This window comes from Petaurus breviceps, unplaced genomic scaffold, assembly GCF_028583685.1.
Source record: "Petaurus breviceps papuanus isolate PSGF00001 unplaced genomic scaffold, PetGlider_PUasm1.0 175, whole genome shotgun sequence".
Classification (NCBI taxonomy): domain Eukaryota; kingdom Metazoa; phylum Chordata; class Mammalia; order Diprotodontia; family Petauridae; genus Petaurus; species Petaurus breviceps.
The window spans coordinates 35084570-35111903 of record NW_027185764.1 but is presented as its reverse complement, the minus strand read 5'-3'; the positions used below and the strand labels follow the sequence as shown (position 1 = coordinate 35111903).

The 27334-nt window shown below is 36.7% G+C and overlaps 1 protein-coding gene across 3 annotated transcripts in view; it reads left to right on the top strand.

Annotated features, from left to right (window-relative positions):
* The window catches only part of EDIL3 (EGF like repeats and discoidin domains 3), a 629193-nt gene that overhangs the window by 448535 nt on the left and 153324 nt on the right, over nt 1-27334 (top strand). The gene's annotated exons all lie outside the window — the stretch shown is intronic.

The following is a 27334-nucleotide window of genomic DNA, read 5'->3' as shown; positions in this document are numbered from 1 at the left end:
CCAGCCCAGATCCTCTAACTCTACATCCAGCCACTCTACCCTGCATGCCACTGAGTCAGGAAACATCCATTTTTTGTCACCTGCCCATTCTTTTTTTTTTTTTTTGCCTTTTGGAGGGCAATTGGGGTTAAATAACTTGCCCAAGGTTACACGGCTAGATTTTTTTGTGTGTGTGTGTGCTAAGTGTATGAGGCCAGAACCGACCTCGGGTCTGCCTGGCTCTGGGCAGGCACTTTACTCACTGTGCCACCTAGCCACCCTACCTGCCCATTCTTTATATTCTCTTCAGTAACTGGGATCTGAAAAAAATAGAATAAAGTTTAAACAGACAAAAATTTAGGTTGGACTACCCGATTCCTAAGATTTATCAGTGATTATCAAGATAGATTTATATACTAAGTCATTTAACATGCTGTGCAATTCTTCATTTGATTATTTTTCCTGTCTCTCTCATTCTAACTTTATCATTATTGTTCTTGGTAGTAGTAATAATAGGGGAGTAGTATTAGTGGTAGTAGTGGCAGTAGCAGTAGCAAAAGTGGTATGAAGCTATGATTTCATTGCTATAAGGAACTCCTGGTGAGGAAACTCCCTCTAACAATGCAGAAGCTTCTCTGTAACTAATTTACAATTTTTGAGAGTAGCCTGGGACACTGAGGGTTTGAATATTTTGTCCAGAATCACATAAAAAGTCTATGACAGAATTAAGGTTTAAATACTGGTCTTTCTGATTCTGAAGTCAGCCAAATCTCCACTATGCTAATTCTGATGATGATGATTGATGATGATGATGATGATGATGATATCAAAAGGTATTAGTGAAAACTTAAATATTTATGTTTTAACTAAAATGCTATATAGTACCTAAGGTGATGCAGTAGAAATAATCTGTGGTATCCTCATTATGAAAAATTCTTTATTGTGAAAAATACAGAGCTGTTGTACAGCTACAGAGAAATTGTGCAGGGCTACAGATAACCACCTGGCCTAACGGTGGACTTTAGATCCAAACTCTATCTTGAACACATTTGTGTTAAATGATTTTAAAATGTGGTCACAAAGAGTCAAACACAACTGAACAACAACAAAATTGCCCAGTTACTGACATTTGTAACATCTACCTTTAGGACAGAAATAATGACTTAATAATCACAAGGAAACCAAACAATATTTACTTTGTCTAACTATGTAGACCCTGTGAAGCATAAAGGAAATTACTTGACAAATCCACATGAGATTATTCCTTTTTGTTGCTGTTGGAGGCATATGCTAATCTGTTCCAATATTGCAGTATAATTTCAAAAAGCCCTCAAATTTATTTATTTAATTCTAGTTCTGTCATTGAAATGCAATTTGGAACCAAAGCACAGATGTAAGTATGCTGTTATTCAAACCACAGTAAATCCAGAAATGTACAGAGAATATGGAACAATAGGTTATTCCTTCATAATGGTGTTCCTGCATTCTTTCCACCCAGGCACCTACTCTGAGTACTTAGCCCTCTTATTTATTTATTTCCTTTTTTTTTTGGCATTTAATTTAAATTCCATATTGCTCACAAAGGAAGTGTTGGAAAACTTTGTACTTTTTGTGCTGCTTGGTCTATTTGCTGCCAATGTAGGCCTCTTAAAAAAATAGTAGTGCTTCTTCCTGCCCTCTTTTGTTCCACTAGCCATGAGAATGAACAGTATCACAAGATTCTGTTTCCCAGAAGTCTCTTTTAACTTTTTATTGTATGAGAATTTTCTGTCTTGATGTTTAATTGATCCCAAGCAGGCAGTTAAAATTTCAGGGCACTCTCTGCCACTACCAATAAAAGCTTCATAAATGGAACAGTATAGAGTGTTCTCATAGAAAACTTTGTAAGGGTTCTACTGACAAGGTTGTCAAATATCATGAATGTAGGGAGGCCACTAAAAGCCAGAGAACAGTAAATTAGATAATACAGGAGCAACCCTGGGGTCCATTCTCATGTTCACTAACTATTCTCTCCTCTTTCTCCCTGGATAAAAGCAGAAGAAGTCTTCTCTTTGGATAGAATTGTATTTGACTAAGCATATAAGGCATAGTTTCAAAACTACCAAATTGTAAGCTGCAATGCAAAGGGTCTGCATGACAATTCCATGACTGGAATTCAGTGAATACCTGCAAAGTAATGAAAGAATTACTGGGTATTCCCTAGAGCAGGTTCTGATTTATCATGAATTAACTTGTCAAAATCACTTTCAGAGCTACTCAACCCCAATATACTTATCAGGAGAATGCAAGTAAGTCAGAGGACTCTCTTACATCCTAATACAATAGGCCCTGAGTTAAATCTTCTTGATATATATATAAATTGGCACCTGGGAAAAGAGCCACCTATCTTGAGAAGAGGACATAGACATTTGTCTAACCTGTCTTCACTGATGCCTCTTCTTGGAGTATCCAGCCTTGCCTCTATCACTTACATTATTGTTTGATACAGCCTTGGACACTTGAGTGTCCCTACTGCTTTTGTAGTCACTGCTAACGTGAGGGGTGATCTAGTGTCTAGCAAAAGGAATGAACAAGAAGAAAGGCTAACATCTCCACCATTTTTTCTGACTCACTCCCAATCATTTCCTCTCAAATAGACCCAACACTGATTTCCTTGGCAATATCTTTGGATCCTGACTTGTTCTTCACCTCAAAGCTCCACCCCTATGTCAATTCCAGGAATAAATGCAGAATAATGTTGGATTATTCTGTTTATCTGAAATACAGATTAATTTTAAGTACCCTCACAAAGTCTAAATAAGTAAAGAGAAGGGGAATGTCATGGAAATTTTCCTTTTACCCCACTGGTATTCTCTTTGTGATCTCATAGATTTGGAAGTACTTGCCATTAATGGGGACGACATTCCATTCATGGCTACTCATCCTAGGGAGCTTTTGTTCATGTCCTTCTCAAAGTTGAACTCAGTTGGTTACAGGTACTCCCTATGTACTGAAGCTTGCCTACCATGGCAAGCTTCCAATGGAGAAGTCTACCTAGCATCCCCTGGTACAAGCACAAATAAATCTTTTGAAAAGGATGTGGGTTTGATTTAAAAAAACAAGAGGAATGGGAGAGTTGTGGGACAGTTATGAAATATCAATGCTATATGGAGCAGGGGCCCTAAGGTAGAGTAGAAATATTGCTTTATTTGGCTCCAAAAAGAAGGCCTGGTTTGAATCCCAGCCCTATGACTTACTAGCTATGTGACTTCAGGAAAATCACTTCATTTCTCTGGTTTTCACTCTCCTTTCATGAAAAAAGAAGGGTTGGAAAATCACTCAGGTCCTTTCTAATTCTTTGGCATACAAGAAGAATGAAGAACCAGTGAATCAAAATGCATTTATGAAACACCTTTGTGCTCAGCATTGTGTTAGGTATTGGGGACAGAAAGATAAACTTGAAACAATCCCTACCCTCAGAGACATGTGAGGATTTGATAAATGACTGGATATGTAGAATGAAAATGAGGAGTTCAAGACGACCTGGATGTTGGGTATCTATGACTGGCAAGTCTGTATGATTGACATCCATGGAAACAGGGAAATTCAGAAAAGGGCATGTTCAGAGAGAAAGATAATAAATTCTCTTTTAAATACGTTGAGATTTAAATGCTTATGGGGTATCTGGTTTGAGATGCCCAGTAGGCAATCAATAATGTGGGGTTGAATCTGAGAGCCACGTGTGTATGGATAAGTAAAATCATGGCAATTGATGGGATCACTGAAAGGGTATATACAGAGAAAAGGGAGCCCAGGATAGAGCCTTAGGTTTCAACCACAGTGGTCAAACTACATAAGATAATCCATTAAAGGAGAATGAGGAATCATCAGACAAATGGAAGAAAAACAAAGAGATATCACATTGACTGTGTTGATTATTAGCAGGCTACTTCAGCTGAGGAACAGTAAGTTGTCAACAGAATGAGTTCAAATATAAGATCTAACAGGGGCTGGTTGTATGGCCTTGGCTAAATGCTTAAACCCTCTGATTCCTCATCCATAAAATAGGGATAATATGACTTACATAATTCATCTTGTTTGGTTGTTATGAAGAAACTACTTTGTTAAATGCTAAAGCATTTGAAAAAGTGGTTGTAATTATACTTCTAATACTCATATTTATCCTTTTTTCCTTGACCTACAAAGGTCAAAATCAAATTTTGACACTTCCTCTTACTTTTAAGTCTAGCATTGTTCATCTGCTTTATTTTTCCCACCATCTATTATATTCTTACCTACCTATCTAGGTGAGTGTAATGCCAAACAAAGACAACTTCCCAAGGTTCAAAATACCAGCATAGCTGCTCTCCATTTTATTCAGTGACAAATTAAGAACAGAGAAAATCAAAATATAGCATAATTCAAAATACAGCATTCACCAAGTGTAATTCAATCAAATACTACTCCACTCCTAGACATTACATTCATTTAATCAATCACAAAATCCCTCTTCTAAATACTACTCCACCCCTAGGCAGTACATTCATTTAGTCAACCACAAAACCCTTCTTCTGAAATGGAGATTAGTTTCCAATCATAAGTAAAGTACATTCATTTAGTCAATCACAGAGCAGAAAAAAGTCAAAAGTTTCCCACCCTTGGATTACATCTGAATAGGCCATCTACCCCAGAGTTACAACATGCTTAAGCACAGCCTTTAATACCCAAAGAGAGGTCTTTTCTTCATCTTGACAAGAGGCAAGTTCTCAGCAATCTTTGTTCCTGGGGAGACAAAGCTTAGCAAGGCAGCAAGATTCATTGCTAGTGTCCTCATTAATTCATTCTCTGTCTGCAGAGCAGTCCTAGGAGCCCTGAAAACATTAACAAAACCCTCTTCCAGGATTTCTGTAAACATACAACAAGAAAATCCTTCTTCAGGGTTTCTGAACCAACAGCATGATTCCAGGACCTCTGAAACAACAGCATTGGCCTTCACCAGTGGGCTCAATTCACTCTCTGTCTGCAGAACCTCTCAGGACCCCTAAACCAACAGCAAGATTCCAAGACCTCTGCAACAACAGGATTGATTGTCCTTCACCAGTGGACAAATCTAGCAAAACAACATCAAAACAGACAGACAAAGTACCAGCATAACAGCCACGTCTCCTCAGTCCTTGGCAGCTCTGGGTGGCAGCTCTAAAATGTTCTGGGCAGTTCAGAATGGCCCTCAGCAGTCTTCTGTGTTTCTGCCTCCACAATGCTACTTCCAAAAAATTCTTCTGCCTCTCTCTCTGCTTGTGTCTCTCTAAAATTCATGTCACCAGCTCCTCCCAGTTCGTGTCTCTCTTTCCATGTCAACAAGTCCATCCCACAAGTGGGATTCACAAGCTCTGGGTTTTAACACAATCAATCTAAAAACCAAGACAATACAGGGGGATCTTTAAATTCCATTACTATTAGAGTGAGTTCTACCATATACTATAGTTATGAAAGTAAACCTTAGTTTTATTTCGTAATGTTTTTCTAATCTTCTGTATTCTTTATGTTTTCATATGTATTATTTCAATTTGTTGTTGACATGGCTGTTATTTCATTTGCTAGTGCTCAGTTTTTGTTGTTGTTGTTGTTGTTTTCAGTCATGTCTGACTCTTCATGACCCTATTTGAAATTTTCTTGGCAAAGATACTGGAGTGGTTTGCAGTTCCTTTTCCAGCTCATTCTATAAGTGAGAAAACTGAGGCAAACAGGGTTAATCAACTTGCCCAGGGTCAAAGAGCTAGTAAGTGTCTGAGGCCAGAGTTGAATTTAGGAGAATGAGTCTTTCTAACTCCAGACCAAGAACTCCATCCATTGGACCACCTAGCTGCCCTCGTTTTATTGTACATTTCTTAAAAATCTAGATAGCTCAGGGCAGATCCACTCTTAATATTATCCTTCAAAAAACATTTACAATAATACCTCAAATCAAACTCTGGAGTGACAGAGCAAATTTAAGGTTAAAGTAAGACAGTTTTACAGCCCAAGAAAACAGAGGAGACCAGAAAGAGAGATCTGTGATACAGGGGAGGAGGCTGGCCCAGAGTCAATATGGATTAAAAACAGTTTTGGAACTCTGTGGTAGTGACAGAAGCAGCAACAGCTTCAAGAACTTTTAAGCCAAAGACAATAAGAGGACAGGGATATGGGTCAGAAATAAAAGACTGCAAGGTGCTCCTGTGCTATCATTGGGACTTAGGACCAGATACTTTTGGGCAACAACTCAATTTCCTACTCACTTCTCATCTTAGCTCAAGCTCAGAGGCAAATAATTTGGGTCAATAGGGAGTGGGAGCCGAGAGGATCATTCTGACTTCTGGCTCCAAACATCAGCAACCCTGAGAAATATATTATCTCCAGTCCTTAAAAGCAGAATAGATTGCAATATCAAGGGATCAGGGGCCTTTCTAAGTAAGCACCAGAGTACAGACCAAGAGAGCAGTAACCAACACCTCTTCCCAGATCACACAACCTCAGAAGCATTCAAAATTTCCAAAAACCACAGAACTAGCTTTGAAAATAGAAGTGCAAAAAAGGTTGAAACTTGAGCCAGAGCCTCCTCCTGCCACACACACACATAGACATACCAGAACAAAGCCTAACATTTACATAAAGTTCCAAATCAGGAAATAGGCTGGGAAAATGAGTTAACAACAAAAGACAACTTGATACCCCCCCCCAAAAAAGCCACTATGTAACACTAGGTAACAGGGAAGGTGACACAAATTCAAAATAGGATAATGAAACCAAAACAGCTACAAGCAAAGCCACAAAGACAGATGTGAATTGGATACAAACACAACAAGAATTCCTGGAAGATTTAAAATTTGGTTTTCAAAATCAAATAAAAGTGATTGAGGAAAAAAAAATAGGTAAATAAAAGAAAGCAAAGGAAAATATTATAAAAAGACAAGAAAAACCTTAGTGTAAAAGACACACAAAATACTTAAGAAAATAATGTCTTATAGAAGACAATTGACCAAATGGAAAAAAAAAGTGATAAATTCATTTTAGAAAATAGTTCCTTAAAATTAGATTTGGGTAAGCATAAAAATATGAAAGGTCACTAAAGAAAATAATTCATTAAAATTAGAATTGGGCAAGTAGAAGCTAATCATTCCATGAGACATTAAAAAATAATAAAACAAAATGAAAGGCATGAAAAAAATTGAAATATCTCATTGGAAAAACAACTGACCTGGATAATTGATAAAGGAGAAATAATTTATGAATTATTGGATTACTTGAAAGCCATGGTCAAAGAAAGAGTCTAGGCCTTATATTTTAAGAAGTTTTGTATATATTTATCGCTATGGAGAAACATCCAAATTTTATTGTGGCCTTTGGGGGATGGGGGGTTGGAGAAGAGAAAAAAAAAGGAACAAAGTAAAAAACTATACAGCAATAAAACAAAAGAAAACTTACAAGGAAGCAAACAAAGGATGGACAATTCTCAACACAACAAGTATTATTTATTTATAGGCTTTCCTTAAATGACAACTTATTGTTACATATTCTGAATCCTCTCATATTCTGCTATGCACACAACATGTTTTTTTTCTTTCTAACTTTGTAGTTAAGTTCCAATATTTAAGTTTATGATGCATTTTTATCTCTTTTCTCTATTCTGTATTTGTGTTCTGGTATTTGAGTCTAAAATAAAAATTTGGGAAAAAAAGAGCTTATCAAGGAAAAAAATCTCTCCAGGATACTAAACCCATGGGGGCTAAATAAAATTGAAAAAAAAATCTACCAATATTCACCTGAAAGAGATCCCAGAATGAAAACTCCCAGGAATATTATAACTAAATTCCAGAGCTCCAAGGCCAAAGAAAAAATACTTCAAGCAGCCAGAAAGAAATCATTTCAATATGTTGGAGCCCGAATCAGAATAACACAAGATTTAGTAGCTATCATTTAAAAGGAGAAGAGGGCTTGGAATATGATATACTGAAAGGCAAAAAGAACTGGGATTACGACTAACACTGAGTATAATCCTTTAGAAGAAAAAATAGAATATTTAATTAAATAGAGGACTTTAAATCATTCCTGATAAAAAGACCAGTGCTTAATAGAAAATTTCACTTTTAATTACAAGATGTGAGGGAAGTATAAAAAGGTAAACACAAAAAGAAATCATAAGCAATTAAATAAGGTTAAACTGTTTACTAGTCTATATAAGAAAATGTTATACATACATTCTACTTTCTTTTTTCAATCATGAGAATAAATTTCTTTTTTTCTTTCTTATAATTTTCAATATTTATCTTTTGAAAGATATTGAGTTCCAAATTTTTCTCCCTACCTTTATTCCCATTCCTCCTCCTCAAGAATGCAAATAATCTCATATAGATTATACACATGCAATCATGGAAAACATATTTCCACATTTGTGAAGCTGTGAAAGAAGAAATAGATAAAGAGGGAAAAAACTACAAAACAGTGAAAATTGTTATGTTTCAATCTCCATTGAGACTCTGCGAATGAATGAATGGTTTGAAAAAATGCATTTTTTTTTCAGTTTGTTCTATGAGACAAAAAGTAGGCTAAACACTGGTGACACAAATACATAAGCAAGGGCAGCCTCTGCCTTCCAGGAATCTTATAGCCTAAAGGGGGAGAAAAGCACATTGGTTGCTATAGAGGAATATTTTCATTTGGAAAATTGCGAGGATGGCAAGTGGAGTCATGGAGTTGTAGTTTGACAAACATTTTGCCAGAGCAAATTTGATGCAGAGTTGATTTTCTGGTAGTTATAGAACAAGAAAGGGGAAGGAAAGGGGAAAAGGCAGAGGTTGGAGAGACTCTGCATAGGAAACTCCTTCAGTTGGGATCTGTTAAAGCATTTTTGTGATTATACAAAGCAAACACACCTATGCATCTTTATCCTGCAAATTGAGAAAAGGAGATAAATACTGAACAATCCAAGTATTTCAACTTCAAGTCCAGTCTGGCCTGAAGCAATCTATTTCCTAGAACAGATAAAATGTCCTATTTTAGATCATGGACTAACTCACTCTGATTTGAAGGCTTGTTATTAACAAAGGGTCCTCACTAATTCTAGGTTCCATGGATACTACACTGAACACCCATACCTAACAAACCTTCACATGAAATATTTGCCTAGATCAGAGGTGTCAAACTTAGAGAAAGAGAAAAAGATCCCTGTGGGTTCCAAAGAAACTCAGAAAATCACAATTACACAAATAAACATTACCTAGGTTTTACTGTATTTGTATTTATTCATTAAACATTTGTCAATTACATTTTAATCTGGTTTGGGCAGGCTGCTGACAGAGATTTTGACATCTCTGTAGTAGAGGGTGCTGAGTAGGTCTGCTATAACACAGAAAATGTGTGAATCAGAAAAAAGTGTCTCACATATCCCCTTTCATCCCTATTCTTCTCTCCAACATCTGTGGCTCACATCACTGCCAAAGTGGGACAGTCTTCCATCTGGACAATAATATTGACTAGGCTCTAAATTTTCAGAATGATATGTCTACTCATCCAAAAGTTTTCTTGTAATCTAAAGCATACAGATTTCTCTCTCTTTAATCAACAACAGAGAATATTGGCTGTTCAGGCATTTGATCCATATGTTGCCAAAAGCTCAGTAGAGACAGCTGCCATGTGCGAGAGACAGACTAATAGATATGCTAACTATACATTGTGCTAGAATCTCAAAACTCTACACCAATATTAAGTTATACTATCAGAAAGTTACTTACTTGGACCATGTTTTCTTAGCTCCCTCCACAAATGCTTTCACTGAACTGATTTAATGTGATACCTTCAACTTTTATAGGGGATCAATGTAAGAAATGTCTATTTGAAGAATGTTCCTCTGTCTTACAAAACTGTAGTTGAAGACACAGTTCCTTTTGTTTCCCAGAGTCCTTTATAGTAAGATCTAGATGATAAATTTCCACTAGCATTTATTGACAGGAAAGTTCTCATCTCTACTAATGAATCTGTATCCTCTCTTTAGTTGTATATTAGGGCAGCTAGGGGGCACAGTAAATAGAGCCCTGGACTTGGAGTCAGGAGGACTAGGGTTCAAATACTACCTCAGACACCTATTAGCTTCTTGGCCCTGGCAAGTCATTTAACCTTTGTCTGCCTCAATTTCGTCAACTGTTGAGTGGGAATAATAATAGCACCTGTGAAGATCAAATGAAATATTGTGTTTAGCATAGTGTTTAGCATGGTGCCTGACATATAATAAGTACTCAATGCTTATTCCCCTTCCCCTGTGGTTGTATGTTGCCTGAAATCACCTCTGTAAGAAAATTGGTCTTAATCATGAATAAATAATCTGCTTTCCCTATAGAGAAGTATCTATTCAAGCATCCATTCAAGTCACCCCATATACCGGGGCCTGCCCTCCCTGGTCAGATATTCTACTGCTTGTCACTACTATAATCATCACTGACAGCTCCCCACATCTTGTCACAAAAGCAAAAGAAATGATTTCCCTTTTCTGTGTTGCCTTCCTCTGTTAGAATAGGAGTCTTGAGGGCAGGACTGTCTTTCTTTTTCCTTGATTTTGTATCCCCCATGTTTACCACAATACTTGGTGTATAGGGAGCACTTAAATGCTTGTTAATTTGACTTCACAAATAGCTCCCAGCTTTAGTAAAAAAAAGAGACTGACTTTTTAACGCAATTAATTCATCTGTTTGATATAATAGTAGAATAAGACTAATGGGCCACGTGCCCAAATAATGCTGCATTATTTTTTTAAAAGACTAGATCTCCTCTCTCATCTAGATTAGAATTAAAGGAGCTTACTCATAGACCTAATCTCATTCTGACTGGCCCAGAAACTTTCATCTGCTATTTCCAACCTGGGTTAGTTCATTCCCGTCTTAAGCTACCAGGTAGGACAGGTGGGGACTCCATCAAATCACACTAACTCAATAATTACTTACTGTGCTTAGTTAGAATTGACTTGTATTTGCAGTCCACTATCACAGAGGATAATCTCCTCTAGAGGACCATCTTCATGGAAATACATACCATTTAAACGAGGCTCATGATTATTATTAAATCTAAATGTCATCAGGACTAAAGAACAAAACAAAACAAAACCCAAGTGGACCTCTCAAACAAATGAGTGTTGCAAAACCTCAATGCTGCTACATGAAGGAAGTGATGTTTTCAGACACTGTTCCTACCATTGGAATGTTTTGAGGATATTTACTTCTTTAGCATATGGACTAGAGACCTATGTAAAAGCTAAATTTTCCTTAAAGAATGTGGTTTCACAATTTTATTCTGGTTATAAATTAAACAGAAATATTCAATGATGAGGGATTTTATTTTCAAGAAATGTATTTTATTTTATTTTTAATATTTTAATGTAGACTTATGCTTGCTATTTGTATAGGGAAATTCCCATTTGAAAATTCCTTCAACAAAGTCAATCAGCAATTCAATAGTAAGGGGTTAAGTGACTTGCTTGTGGTAACACAGCTTATATGTAACAAATGTAGTACTTGAACTCCAGGTTTTCCTGACTCCAAGGCTGACCCCTTCATCCATTCATTGTTCCCTGCTGCTTCTGCCACGTCACTACTGAGTACAATACCATTGACATTTGTTGTCATTGTCTGCCTAGTTCAACATAACAAACACACACACCCCATAGTGATAACAAAGGAAACATCATTACAAAACTCCACTGAGGCCAGTTAGTAAAGGTCCTGGGTATTTGCATCCCTGAGAAATTCCATTTTTGACTTGAGGAAGCCAGGCTACACACCCTGTCACTTTCTTTACAACCCAGAGACAAAAATGAAAAAAACAAAACACCAGAACAGGTACCTGCTTTTGCATTCCTGGTTAATCTCAACACCAATATATAGGACAGATACCCTAATTGCCAAACTTTTTAAAATAAAATCTCAGTAAATTACAATTAATTGTGTACTATGCTAAAGAGGGATAGAATTTCAAGATCGACCCCAGTGCAAAAGTTCTCCCGGATCCATAACACTTCCCCAATCTCCTGAACCCCAATCCAATGTCGTGGCATAATACCAACAGTTCCCAGAATTAAATGGCTTATTATCACAATCATCAACATTAGGCCTGGGTTCTATGCTGTGGTTCATTGCCTAATTCCTAGTTAGTAATACCAGTTAGTAATTTGAAATAGTACCTCCTGGAGGGAGTCAGTCGCTCCTTGGCTGTATCTATACCTTGGCTTCCAAATTCTCAATGTACTTTCATAATTAAGCGGCATAATAACTTTGACTTCTAGAGTATCCTGGTCAGAAGTTTTTGTTCTTTTCATTCTATGCAGAAAAATGGCTACCTCTTCTACATCTACTCCCATTTTCCCTCTCCCTTCTTTGTTGTCAAAAAAGGATATGTTTTGTCCCTTAGAAGCTAATTTCAAGTCTCACGTCAGATGCTTTGCTGTGTCTATGATCTGTGTGTTCATTTAGTTTAAATGAACTAGATGACCTCTGAGGTCCCTTCCAGTCCTACATGTATCATCTTATGATCCTTTGGCCATTCCCTGGGGATTGCATCCTATTCTGTTTCATCCACTGTCATCCACACTCTTCCTCGTCCTGCCTTGGCACCCTTCAAACACTGTCATGTTAAATGCAGGGCAATTAAATTCCAAAATACTACAGCCTCTTCTCAGTTACTGACATCTCTTTTCTGAAATTATAATTTTTTGTTGTTTTATAATGTGCTTTTTTGTCATGTACAGACACTAAAAGTACCATACACACATTCATATATATGCATACATGTACATATATATTATATATAGACCATCTTATATGGTACTCTCAAGGCAGTTAGGTGGCCTAGTAGATAGAGTGCAGGACTGGGAGTCAAGAAGACTCATTTTTCTGAGTTCAAATCTGATCTCAGACACTTACTAGCTGTATTACCCTGGATAAGTCTGTTTGCCTCAGTTCCTCATCTATAAGATGAGATGCAGAAGGAAATGGCAAACCCATTATACTATCTTTGCCAAGAAAACCCCAAATGGGGTCACAAAGAATCATACATGACAAAATGACTGAACAACAACAAATAATGTGTTCTCAGTAACTTGAATGCATTGCTATTTTTATTTCTCTTGAAGATATATTCAACTAATTATTATATTGTTTAAAAATCTGTTCATCAGATTTTCACATTCACAGCCCTGATCATTGCAGAGAAAACCAAATATTTAAAATCAATTGTTCATTGGCAGCAATATTCAATGCAAGTTATTTATATGGCCTTTGTGCATAATTAGAAAACAGATTAGTGAAGAAAACCATTGCCATGATATTGTATCAAGTTTAAGTCTTCTCTACAATTCCATATTTTTATCATATTCTGGGGTCCTGTATCCCCAGAAAACAATGAGATAACAGATTGAATTAACATGCCTTATAAATATCTCACAGCCAAAGAGCCTCCTTTTCAACATGTGGTCAGCGGTCAAACTCCTGTCTGACTCTTCAATGCACTTTGCTTATATGTAATCACAATTCTCCAAGCACTCCATGTAGAGAGTCAGCTAGGAGACTAATAGATAGAGTGCAGTGCTGGGAGTTGAGAAGACTTATCTTCATGACTTCAAATTCAGCTTTGGACATTTACTAGCTGTCTAAGCCTGGGTAAGTCACTTTACCCTGTTTGCTTCAGTTTCCTCATCTGTAAAATGAGCTAGAGGAGAAAACAGCAAACCACTCCAGTATCTCTGCCAAGAAAATCCCCAAAGGGGTCATGTAGAGTCAAACATAACAGAAACAATTAAGCAACAACTCCATGTTAGAAGGACCCTGTTCTAGGTTCTATATACTCACAAAAGCTGCCATGACACACAGATACTTTCACGAGTTAATGAAAGACAAAGTGATAAAGGCAGAAGGACTTAATCTGATAATAGAGGTGTCAAGAAAGAGAGCTGATGAATCTTGGGGGGAGAGGGTTTAACATTGAAGGAAGTAGTAAACATGGGTTATAACATATTAATAGAGATTCAATATGTGACTTTGCCCGCCCTTGACGATGAAATCATAGAAAGTTGGCACTGGAGGTAACATTAGAGATCATCAAATCCATCACCTTCAATTTTGAAACATTCATGTCTATTGATCTTTAAAATATGTTAGCAAATTTCTCTTAAATTCAAGGTGTTTGAGAAATTGGTATCAGAACTATTGAGCACCTACAAAAATAAATTCATCATAATCACATCAAAAATATTACTTGGTTCTAAAAGGAACTAATTTTAGATATACCTTCTATTTGGAAGAAATGTAGATGTTTTTTCATCCAAACAGCAACATATCTAGAATAATTTCCTGGATTCCAAATACTGGGCAAATAAGTAACTTTAAATAATATTTTCTGTTGGTTTTGAGAAAATCAGGAACTTTGAATTTATATTTGATCCCATTATGTTTCTACTATTTAAGCTTCCAAAAATGAGTCTTCAGCTCATCAGCCAAAAACTCTAGCAGAGATAATTTGACCATCCGCAAAAAGGTATAAACAAGATAATTGAAACAAGATAAAAGATAATTGAAAAGGGAACATTTAGTTATATCAAACAGGGAACTTGGCTTCTAAAATGGGGGTAAACATGATTCAGATTGTCCACTGTTTATGCTATTCATAATAGAAAATGATTTAGGCATGAAGAGTGCCAAGAGAAAATGGATTCCCATGCTCAAAGCTCTAGATGACCATCAAGCTTCCATATTCTCTATGCTTAGTGGCAGCTGTAACAAATTATTTATCAATCTAACAAGTTTCTAGGGCATTGCAAATCCCACAGACAACATTCTAAGTCAGATCTTTAGTGGACCCCATGGTAGCCAAGCTTACCCTGAGTAGTGAATAAAATTTAGCTGTGTATAATATTTCTTCATTTTACTTATAAAGAAAGAAATTAAAGTTCTATAACTCTAAGAATCATGATATTGAAGTATGAGCAATAAACCAGCATAAGAAAAATTGGTTATCTCAATTAACTTATTCAGCTTAAGCTTCTTCTTTTCAAAAGCAAGTGTTACATACTATACTTACAAATTGCAATAATTTGTCTAACCTTAATAAGTTGTCTACTTTTCTTTGAAGACAAGTCTTTGAATTCTTAACTTTAAGTTATGTTCATATGTTCATCTAAAAGAGGGTTTTTATTGTATCTAATTTTCTTTGACTTTAAATATATATTTTGGAGGGCAGAAGGTAGTGTAATTGGGTCTGTTACTTGCCAAATATCACACAGCTAGTAAGTGTTAGGTGTCTGAGGTCAGATTTGAACTCAGGTCCTCCTGATTCCAGGGCTAGTGCTCTATTCATTGCACCACCTAGCTGCCCCAAGTTTAAATTTTTTCAAAAGTTGAAAAGTGGCACTTTAACATTAATTTTGAGATTTTATGCATATCTTGGTGATTTTTATTGAATTTTAAGGTCATGTTTTAATAGAGGGTATCCTGCACATCAAAAATTTTGGGACTCCCTTTATGTACTTAATTTAAAGAATGATAGTGAATTATATTCATAAATATCAGAATTTACATTAATACCTTTATTGGAAGGGTAGTAAAGGAAACCCTGTATTCCTTTCTCCCATAAAAAAAAAGTTTTAAAAATATAGTGTTCAAGTTGTTTTTTGTTTGTTTTTTTTTGTTTGTTTTTCAAATCTTAGCAGAAGCTGCATTCTGTATTGGAACCAGTGGTAGCTTTTGTTCATATGAGTTAACAACAATGTGAGATTGTTTTGAGTTTTCTCCTTTCTTTTCAAATGTTCAGAAAGTTTCAGTTTTGATCATTTAACAAGAGTATAGCAAAAGTTATTCACTATTTTTCATTTGAGGAAAATAAATAGTTCATGATATTTAAATATGCTGTATAAAATATGTTTTTCATTCTTTCCTTGTCCCTCTACAGAAACATCTTAGGCTCTTAAAACTTTTCACAAAGGAGATACTTTTTTTCTTTCTTTCATTCTTTTTCTCTCTTTCCTTTCCTTTCTCTCTCCTTGTCTTTCTCTTTTTCTTTCTCTCATCCTTCCTTCTTTCCTCTCTCTTTGTTTCTTCTGTACTTCCTATGTCTTCCTATCTTCCCTTTTTTCTTTCCTCCTTTTCTTTTCTTCCTTTTTTTCTTTCTTTTTCTTCTCTCTCACTAGCAATTACAGTGATTGTCATTTTTATTTTTAGGGGGAGTGAATTGGACTTGTGATTTTATCAGAGAGGAAACTTCCTCTAAACTATAGCTCAGCAATTTATAGTTTTAGAAATTTGCCTGGGGGCACTGGAAGAGTAAGTCAATCTGCACTGATTAAGGGTTTACAAGGATTTATTCATTTAAAAATGAGTAAACAAAAAAAAGCAAAGGACCTTTCCTGCTCTCAAGGAGCTTATAGTCTAATACACACACACACACACACACACACACAGACACGTGTGTGTGTGTGTGTGTGTGTGTGTGATAAATTCAAGATAATAACAGAGTAAGGTCAGATTTTAGCTGAGACTGGATGAAAGCCAGGGAATGGTGGTGGAGGTGGAGATAAGAAGAGAGAGTTTTAGATGTAAGAGACAAGTTAAGTGATTTGCCAAGTATCATAAAGCCAGTATCTCTTAGAATCAGGATTTGAAACTGTCTTCTTGACGCAAATGCTGACTCATTATGCAATACTTTACACTATCCATCATGTAGGATTTGTCTGATGTTTACTTAATGAATGAATAAATAGGTAGTCAGGTGGCACTGCAGTTAGAGATCTAGACCTGAAGTCAGGAAGACCTGAATTCAAATTTTGCCTAAGACACTAACTAGCTGTATCACACTGGACAAATCACTCAACCTCTGTCTGCCTCAGTTTCCTAATCTGTAAAATCAGTATAGTAAATGACACTTATCTCCCAGGATTGTTGTGAGAAACAAATGAGATATTTATGCAGTATTTTGCAAAACTTAGAGCTCTGTATAACTGTTAATCATAAGGACAAATGACTTTCTCTGTATTGAAACACGTTTACGTATGCTAAGTGCCAAAATGAAGTTATTTTGGCTATGTATATGAAAAGTTGAAAATTTGAACTGACCCATATACTAACAAGTATATATGCCTATATGCCTTAACAGTAGTTACATCTTTTTCTCCAATAAAACATTCATCATCATCATCAAAGGAGAGCAGCAGAAAGAATGACTCAGGTCCTTAAGAGTGCCTTTTTCCTCAATAGCAGTTTTTGTCCTGGAAATTTTGCTCCAAAAATTCTCATAATTAATTCAACCATTTGAAATGAGTAGATTTTCCACTGTTTATCCAGAATAAACAGAAAGTTGTGAAGTATATAGTGAAGAAGTCTCATTTTTACATGACACTTATGGATTTTATGGCTTAGAATAATATGATTTTTCACAACCTTCTTTGAGATGTATGTGTTGAAGTTATACTTATTAATCCATACATGAATTTTTAGACTTTGCAAACCAAGATTTCTGACTGTGACACAAAATGATACTGCCATTGAGTAGAAGAGCTATTGATACTTTTAGAAAAGAAATAGCAAGGTGATTGATCACTTTAACCAGTTCAAAAAAAATATAGCAGAGGCTTTTGGGAATCCAAAGTCTTCTTAATCATAGCAACTGAGGGATAAAGGAAAAGAAATAGCTAAATTTAAAAGTGTGAACAAGGTCAAGTGTGGTAGAAATAAGGGATGTTTTTTGTGGGAGGGAATGAAGGATCCAAGGAGCTCACTAGTCACCTTTCTACATATATGTTTTATTTTTCCTCGGATTAAAGGAAAAGGAAAGTAATCTTTAAGAGAAGTCCAATTATGATATGCTATTTTAAAGCATAGCAGAGTTATACATATGTACAGATTTCATGTTTCTCCTCATATATATTACAACTGAATTATCATATAAGCAAAATTTCGTCGCCTCTCATTGGAATTAAAGCCAGTGGAAGGTTTTATATGGTTAAAATATTTAAATCAACTGAGGATGATCATCAGAAAGTGTTGACTAGATTACAAAGAATAATAGAGGGGAATAGAAAATACATTTACATAGCAAATGTGCCAGGCACTGTTCTTAGCATGGTATAACCAAGGTTATGGATTTCAGGTTTTTAAATCAATCAATCCATAACATTTATTTATTAAGAGCCTAAGAGGTGCAGGGTAGCTTTCTAGGCACAGACTATACACAGAGAAAGAGCCTGTGGACATATAGCAAAGCATATCCAAGGTAACCTTGGAACAGAGGCTAAGAAGGGGACCAGAAAAGGCTTCATGAAGAAGGCAGTGATTGAATTGAATCTTGAAGGAAATATTACAGAGAGTGAGACAAAAGAACAGACAGAGAGAGACAGAGAAACAGAAACAGAATCAGAGAGAGAGACATAGAAATTGAATCTATGTAAAGGCAAAGAAATAGGAGAGAGATGTTCACGTGTGAGGAGCAGCAAAAAGGCCAGTGTGCTAGACCATAGAATATGAGAATAGAAAAATGGATAAGGAATCTGGGCAGGGTTGACCCAGGTAGTGAAAAGCTGTAAAGGTGAAACAAAAGCATTTACACTTGATCATAGAGGTAATATAAAGCTTCAGGATAGACTGGAGTGTGGAAGGACTAAAGGAAGAGGGACCAATGAGGTGAACCAATGAGGACCTGAACTAGGGTGGTGGTTGTGTGCATGGAGAAAAAACCACCAATGCTAGTGATGTTGGGAAGGTAGAAATGCCATGGTTTGACAACTGATTATATAAATACAGTGAGGGAAAGTATAATGTTAAGGATAACACGTAGTTGGGAACCTGAGTGATTAGCAAGAGGGTGTTACTCTGAGCTATAGTGGAGACTTTGGTAAGAAGTGTTGGTTTCAGAGAAAAGATGATGAGTTTTTGTATATGTTGTGTTTGAGATGTCTATTGGACATCTAGTTCAAAATGTCCAATATAGAGTTGGTATTGTCGGACTCTTAAAACTTAGGGGAGAGAACAGAGCTGGAAAATAGATATCTGGAAGTCAGCTCACGTGGGACACCAATTGAACTCAAAAGAGCTCGTGAATTCTCTCAGTAAGATAGTATAGAATTGGGGGGTGAGGAATCTGTACTCTTGAGGTCACATGTGGCCTGCTAGGTCCTAAAGTGCAGCCTTTTGACAGAATACAAGCTGCATAGAACAAAAACCCTTAATAAAGGGATTTGTTCTGTAAAACCTGGACTCAGTCAAAAGGCCCCATTGCTCTAAAGTTTGGATTCAGTCAAAGGGCCATGCTTGAGGACCTAGAAGGCCACATGTGGCCTTGAGACCACAGGTACTCCCCCCCCCCCATGTAGATGTTAGAGAGAGGAAGGCCCAGGACAGAGCCTTGGAGGAGATATTCTTAGTGAACATGAAATGAGCTGAGTCATTGGATAGGTAGGAAGACAACCAGAGGAGACTAGTGTCACAAAAACCAAAGAAGCAGAGATTGTGCAGGAGCAAGATTTTAGGTGATGATTGCTAAAGGACAACAAACACCTGGAAGCAAGTAAGCTATAAAAAATTGCTTACACCCATGGAACCTTATTATTTTGAAAGCACTTTTTGTAAAGAGTATTCCTTGATCATCACAATAATTCTGTAACTGTTGCCAAGCAAATATGAATATGCCCATGATGTAGACAAGCAATCAGAGAAGTAAAGTGGCCAGTGCAGGTTGCACAGCTAATACATGGCACTGGTGACTATGACCTAGTCCTCTTGTGCCCAGTCCAGAGCTCTTTCCAGCCCTCTACACTGTCTCTTATATTACCTTTAAGTTCTCTTGAGACAGTGATTTATTTAAATTCTTAAAAGTTTCAAAAAAAGCTTCAAGTTTCTGCCAAGCTCATAAAAACAAAAGAACATACTACTGATTTATTTTTCTCTTAGTTATTTAAATTTTATATATTTATGTATCATATCTATCATTATATATGATATATATAAATTTTATATGCATTTAAAAGGTTTACTTGAATCCTGAAAATACTTTGAATATTTTTTAAAAGCTAGGCATAATTTAATCAATTAAATCTAATAACAAAATATTCCAGAACTTCATATATTTTTTTTCTTTTATTCATCCATTCAACAAACACTTCTTGAGCACTTAATACAAAAACATTTTGGGACAACTTTCTCTGTGTCCTCTTGAGGTGTTTGTGTTCCTGGGGAAGCCTTATATGACTAGTTGGACAATTAATCATACAAGAGGCAGCATAGTAGTAGTAGAAATATCACTGGAAATAAAGGAATTGGATAAATCCTTACTTTATCATTTATAGCCTATATAACTTTGAGCAAATCTTTTTATACTTTCTCCGGGACTATTTTCTTTCTTTCACAATTTTTTAAAGCAGTTGGGGTTAAGTAAGTTGCTCAAGGTTACACGGCCAGGTGTTTCTGGGTGGGTGCTAAGTGTCTGAGCCCGGATTTGATCCCCAGGTCATCCCGACACTGGGGCCAGTGCTCTTACTCACTGTGCTACCTGGCCACCCCTTTCACTATTTCTCAATGAGAATTTTATTTGTGTAGAATATTTGCTATATCGTGTGCCTATGTAGTCTTTGAGTATCTACATGGTTCTGTCTTGATGTGGTGAGAAAGGATGCCACTAGATTTTCCTTTCTCCTTCCCTCCTTCTCCAAGGGAGATTTTAATGCCTTCCAGTAAGGAAAGCAAGGAGATGGGGCCAGAAGCTTGGCCACTCTGAGAAAGGGAATACTGAGCTAGAACTATATTTGTCTCCTTCCTTAAACATTGTTAGTCTTGGGGACATAATTTATGGGTTTCAGCTGCACTCCTGATTGTTATCCCTTAAGTGGGCAAGAATGCCCCAAGCTATCTATCCAAGGTCTACCTTGCCTTGAAATTCCAATTGCATAATGAGCACTCTTACAAAATCAAAGAAATCAGAGAAAGAACAAACTCTCCCATTGGGAGAAAGATAGCTCAACCAAAATCTCATCTCTTTGGTGAGTTTACCCAGAGTTTCTAGTATAGTGAGCTGGTGATACAGAAATGATCAAAGTTCTGACTCCTCTACATATCTGCTTCTTCCCTTAGTCTGTCTTTCCTTTTAGTGACCTTTTTAGAATATTGACCCCTATGCCTCCCTTATTAAACCTGGAAGCTAGAAAATCAGGAATGTTTCCCAAATTCTCACCAATTTTACCCCTCTGGGGTGGAACCCTTTAGTAAAATCAGACATCACCAATGAGGAGAGTCTTATACAAATGGTCTTTAAAGTATGTGTTTCATTCAAGAATATCACTTTTGAGCCTGATCCAGTGCCACAGCAGCACTGGAAGTATGTATTCTCTATGTGTTCACATTATACAACTCTAAATAATATCAAGATACAATAGCAGGCTTGAACTTCAAATTATAACATCTAAGGAATTCTCAACACTTTACACTGAACCTCAAAGTACAATAATACACCTATAAATAAGATTCACATATAGCTTTGGAAATTTAAAATTCTTGCCCTGTGAATGTTATCAACATATAAAAGCTTTAGGAATAAACATTCAATGAAGAGAAAAATTGAAATTTTAATGCTTCTAAATATACAGACTACTAATAGAAAATGGTTAGGGAATTTCTCTGTGACCTCTCTGGCTCAAAGTGGCCTCAGCTTAGCCTGGGCCCAGGGAGTAGTATTCAATCCAGTGTGGAGAGACCCAAATAGAAGAGTCACTAAGATATCTGACATTTACAAGACCAACTACCACCTGTACCTAGTGTCAGGCCATTTGTTCTGGAGCACATGAGGACAGATGGTGATGGTTTAAGATAGGTTTTTATACCATACTTTGGAGCTGCATGGGGTAAGAATTAGAGGGGTGGGAAGCAAAGAAAGAGAATGAGTGCCCCAATCAAGCCATATAAATGAGATACCTGAGCAAATGAATAACTAGAGATGCTGTGTTATCCCCAGAAAATGAACATTCCCTACAATGCTGATGGCAAAGTTGGCTCCCAGTCCACTTGGATGATACCAGCCATGACAATAGGAATGACTGACTTCAGCATAAGTTCAAGTCACATGACCATCATACCTAAATTACCAATGCATTTTTTTTTGTGTGTCATAAGCTACAAGAGTGAAGATCACAGGTGAGGAAGGATTTTTTAGGGACTCTTGGATGTGGCTCTGTGAAGGAGCCAGAAGGTGGGTAGGGCACAGGACTGGGGCAACCAGTAAAACACTGGAGGTTGATTAGGCATGAATTCAGGGGACTTGAACCTCTTTTCTCATCTATAAAATAAAGGGGATAGATTGCATAACCTCCATACCACTTAAGGGCTTGGCTGATTAAAAGTCTGGGTCACAGTCAAAAACAACTACATTTTTTACAATATTTTCAATATCTTTCCCTGTCCTCTCTGAACTGTCTGTGTCAAAGATGAGTAACAGTAGCTAGATTGTATAGTGTATAGAGCACTGTGTCTAGAATCCGGAAAATCTGAATTCAAATTTAGTCTCAGATACTTATTAGCCATGTGACACTGGGCAAGTCACTAAACTTTGTCACAGTTTCCTCAACTTTGAAATGGGGATAATAATAGCATTTGCTTTGAAGGATTGTTGTGAGGATCAAATGAGATAATATGTGTAAAAAGTTCCTAACACAGTGCCTGGTATGTGATAGAAACTATATAACTTTTTATTGTCTCCCTGATAAATATCCCCTTTGATATGCTCTTAATTACTTTTTTTAACTGCAGCTTCTGCAAAACTTACCATTTGAATCAGTCCTAAATTTAAAAAGGCTGCTTCCTACATTTCTGAGATAACCTAATCTGGCACTGAGGTTTTTCTAGGCAGGTCCAAGAATGCTCTTTGAGGTGCCAGCTACACTCCTTTCCTCCATGCTGTATTGTGCCCCATTCCCCTCACTCAGTTGATGCCATCATTAGTACTTCTTTTGTGAAATATGGCAACGATTGAGAGAATGAGATTTTCTCAGCTTTCCACTACTTTGGTATGACTTGTTCCTCTAAAAGATGTGTTACATGATCACTTTTTCTGTTGTGATAAGTTTTCTAGGAAATACTGGCCGTTGGGCACCAAAGTGGCTACTCTTTACTTGGTGAATGTGTAGCAGCAAGCACCCCAGCATCCCTAGGGTGGCTGCTCACACAGGTTCTTGGATCTGCTTTGATAAAGGAAAGCAACTCAAAATGGGTTAACAAGCTTACTTTAATCAGTCAAACATGTATCATTTACCTAGCTCAGGGGAAAAAGGTCAGCATCCCGAACTTCAGAATACACAGACAGAATTATCAAGTCAGAGAAACAGATCAAGTAGACAGCTTTCCAAACTGTCCAATCATTACATCCATACCAAATCAACATCTGGGTTTCAACATCTGGGTTTTTAAAGCTGGGGGGCTCTGGACAACGGCTTCTCAGAATCCATATCAGATCACAGAACACTTCTCAAAGTGAGCCCCAAAACAAAGCTACACATCAGGGCTTATATAGCCTTCTCCTGGCTCAGAGAATATAACAACCTTATTGACTCACTGGCCAATCAAGAAGTATCTACTGAAAAACAAGCCTCCCACCCCATGCTCTCGGTGCACTTTAGCCTAGGGGCAGGGAAGATCTTCAAATTTACATTCCCATTACAGAATGGCTAAAAATGTGGTCTGTGAATGAAATTCAATATTATTGCACCATAGTAAAGGGCAAATATGAAAGATTCAGAGAAAACTGGGAAAGATATGCATGAACTGATGGAGGGTTTAAATGAAGACAATCAGAACAGTTTACAAAATAATTATACTAAAGTAAATAGTTAACTTTGAAAGGCTTCAGAACTCTATGTATTAACTAATGACTTAAGAAAAAGGATAGAAAAGTAATGGACTAGAAGTATGGAATGAGACATATTTTCAGATATGGACAACCTGTTGGTGCATTTTTTAAAAATTTGTTTGTAGGGGCAGCCAGGTAGCACAGCGAGTAACAGCACCAGCCCCAGTGTTGTGGGGATTCGAATCTGGTCTCAGACACTTAGCATCCACCCAGAAACACCTGGCCGTGTAACCTTGAACAAGTTACTTAACCCCAATTGCTTAAAAAAATTATTTTTAGTTTTCACCATTCACTTCCATAAGATTTTGGGGTCCAAATTTTCTCCCCATCCCTCCCCTACCCCTACCTAAAGATGGTGTGCAATCTGATGCAGGTTCTACATATAAATTCAAATTAAATCTATTTTCATATTAATTGTTGCAAAAAAGAATAGAATCAATTGGAGAAACCACAAGAAAGAAGAAACAAAAGAGAGAGAGCAAATAATATGTTTTGAACTGTATTCAGAATCCATAGTTCTTTTTCTGGATGTGCATAGCATTTTCCAACATGAGCCATTTGGGGTTGTCTTAGATCCTTGCATTGTTAAGCAGAGATAAGTCTATCAAATTGATCATTGCACAATGTTGTTGTTGCTGTGTAAAATGTTGTAAAGTAAATCACAAACAGCTCACCTGAGGACTGCTGCTGTGAATGACTTTAAAGATCTAATCACATGGTATAGTGAACTCTTTATACAGCGAAACATTCAAGAAACTAAAGCACAACATTCACAACAATATAACAAAGCTTATTACTAAGTTGGCCACACAGTCTTAAACATCCACCCCTAGGTCACAGTAAATAACAATCTTCTCAGTCAATACAGAGTGTCCAAGTAATATCTTCCTTCCTCTTAACTCTAACCTGGCTTCTAATCATCCTTAAGTCAATCGTCCTTAAGGGGTAGCAGAAAGTACAAATACCATCTACCCCTATGTCACAGTAAATTACCATCTCTTCAGTCAATATAGAGTATCCAATGTAAAGTCCTCTCTCATCTTGACCACAGACTGGCTTCCAAACCCTATAGCTCTTCCTCCATGGGGTGAATGTTCCCAGCTCTTGCCTGGATTCACCCAACTCCTGCCTAGATTCACATATAGGCAGTTCTCTGCTCCAGTTCTATATCTCTGCTCATGGGGACAGCTCCACTCCAAGCTCTTTGCAGCTTCTGTTTCTAGGAAAACAAAGCTTAACAGGACTACAACAATATTTCATACATTAAGCTAAACAAAGTTACAATATTTATGCATATTGCCAGCACTATTTTCTCAATTTGCTTTCTGACAAAGTAACAAAAATCAACAGACAAGGTTTCTGTCTGAGAAATCAAACACAAATAAATAGTAAAGTTCCAGGAGTTCTGTAACATCAATAAAGTCCTCTTTCAAAAGACAAAATGCAGGGTTCTGACAAAGTAACATTAACACAGATAGGACAACATAGTGCTGACATCATGAACATTCTCTCTCTAGCCCTGCTAGCTCCCAGCTCTTTTCAAGGTTTTCCCTACTCTGCTCCTTCCTGTTCCACCCTTCCTGTTCCTCTCTTTAGGCAAGCTCCTTCCACCATGGCCTACAGGTGATTACGTTAGGCCTATTAAAGGCAGCGAAGGTCTTTATACTCCCTTAGGCCTATTAAGGGCAACACAATATATACTGTTTCCAGCCTAGACTTTTGATACAATCCAAGGTCAGGCTCAAAGGCACTTGAATAGCTGAAACAAGCATCAAACTACTACTTTTTACTTGCTATTACAAACATTCTTCTGCTTCTGCTCACTTCACTTAACACCAGATCATGTAAGGCTTTCCAGATTTTTCTGAAGTCTACCTGCTCATCATTTCTTATGGGACAATAGTATTATATTATATTCGTATATCACAACTTGTTCAGTTATTCCTCAAATGATGGGCATCCCTTCATTTTCTAAATCTTGGTGACCACAAAAAGAGCTGCTATAAATATTATATATATATATATATACATATAATATATATATATATATATATATATATATATATATATATGAGACCTTTTTACTGTTTTACTGTCTCTTTGGGATACAGACCTGAAAGTGATATTGCTGTTGATGCATTTTTTGTTGAGTATACTTATTTGTTACAAGAGAGAATTTCTGCTTGTGGAAAGAGGTGAGTTAGTGATTAGTGATAGGGTTGTAAAAAGGGAGGAAAAATCAATGAAAGATTTAAAAATGCACAGGAGAAAAAATTAAGGAGATACAAAAGGAAATTCTGTCACTACTTTGTTACATTGAGAATACATTTAAAAAATTATGTGCAGTGAAGTACACTGTTTGATATAAAATCCTCTATATGTTTTAAATTTTGAAATGCTTGTTTTTTTTCTTTGATTCATGATTCATAGTTTTCATGTGATTAGTGAATTTGTCATTTCTGTTGGATTTGTAAGTTTTAAAGAAAAAAGGAATGCTGGCTTCTGTAGGCATAAATATTTCAGGAAATGTGAAAAAATGTCAGAGGAAATTGGTCTAGGTTACATTGTGGGCCTTTGGGCTTTGTATCTGATTTCTGATTAAATTTACTAATGGCACAAAGGTGATACTTACTTCATTGTAGGACCAAAGTGTTATTTCAAAAGACAAAATTGAAATACAGGAAAGAGGAGAACTGTGCTGAGTTTCAAAAAAATTAACTGAAACATGGGGGAGAGGAGGATTTGAGAAGAAAATTGTTCTTATGAAAAGATATCTAATGTTCTGATTCTAATGGATCACAGGTCTAATGATATGAATCATCAGTATAACTTGGAAGACAAAAAAGCTAATCTGGTCTCAGTGCTACATCAATTGATAGAAGCTTTCCTACTGTCCCCATTGGCTAATGTACTTGTGTGCTCTCTCTCTCTGTCTCTGTCTCTGTCTCTCTGTCTCTCTGTCTCTGTCTCTCTGTCTCTCTCTGTCTCTGTCTCTGTCTCTGTCTCTCTCTCTGTCTCTCTCTCTCTGTCTCTGTCTCTGTCTCTCTCTCTCTCTGTCTCTCTCTTCACCCCCCCCCCTTATTTTACCATGCATTATGCTTATCTGTGTTCATACTGGATACCTCTCACAGGTATATGACATGCTTCTTAAGGACAGGAATTACTGAGTTAACATGTTTGCACAATGGTGAATGAGTGAATAGTATCCAGAAAAAGGGAGATAACTACTCCCGCTGTCCTACTTAGGTCACATCTGGAAGACTGTGGATAGTTCTAGTTTCTGTATTATAAAAGGGTAATTGACACTTTGGAAGGTATCCAAAGGTGGGTGAAGAGGATGGTACAGGGGTCAAAAATCATGTCATATAAGGACTGTATGGAGGAACTGAATATAACTTAGAGAATTTAGCTTTTAGCTAAAGTATTTAGGCTTGTGGAAAGTCACCAAAAGTGTTCAAATTTAACAATACTTGAAATATCATGTGTA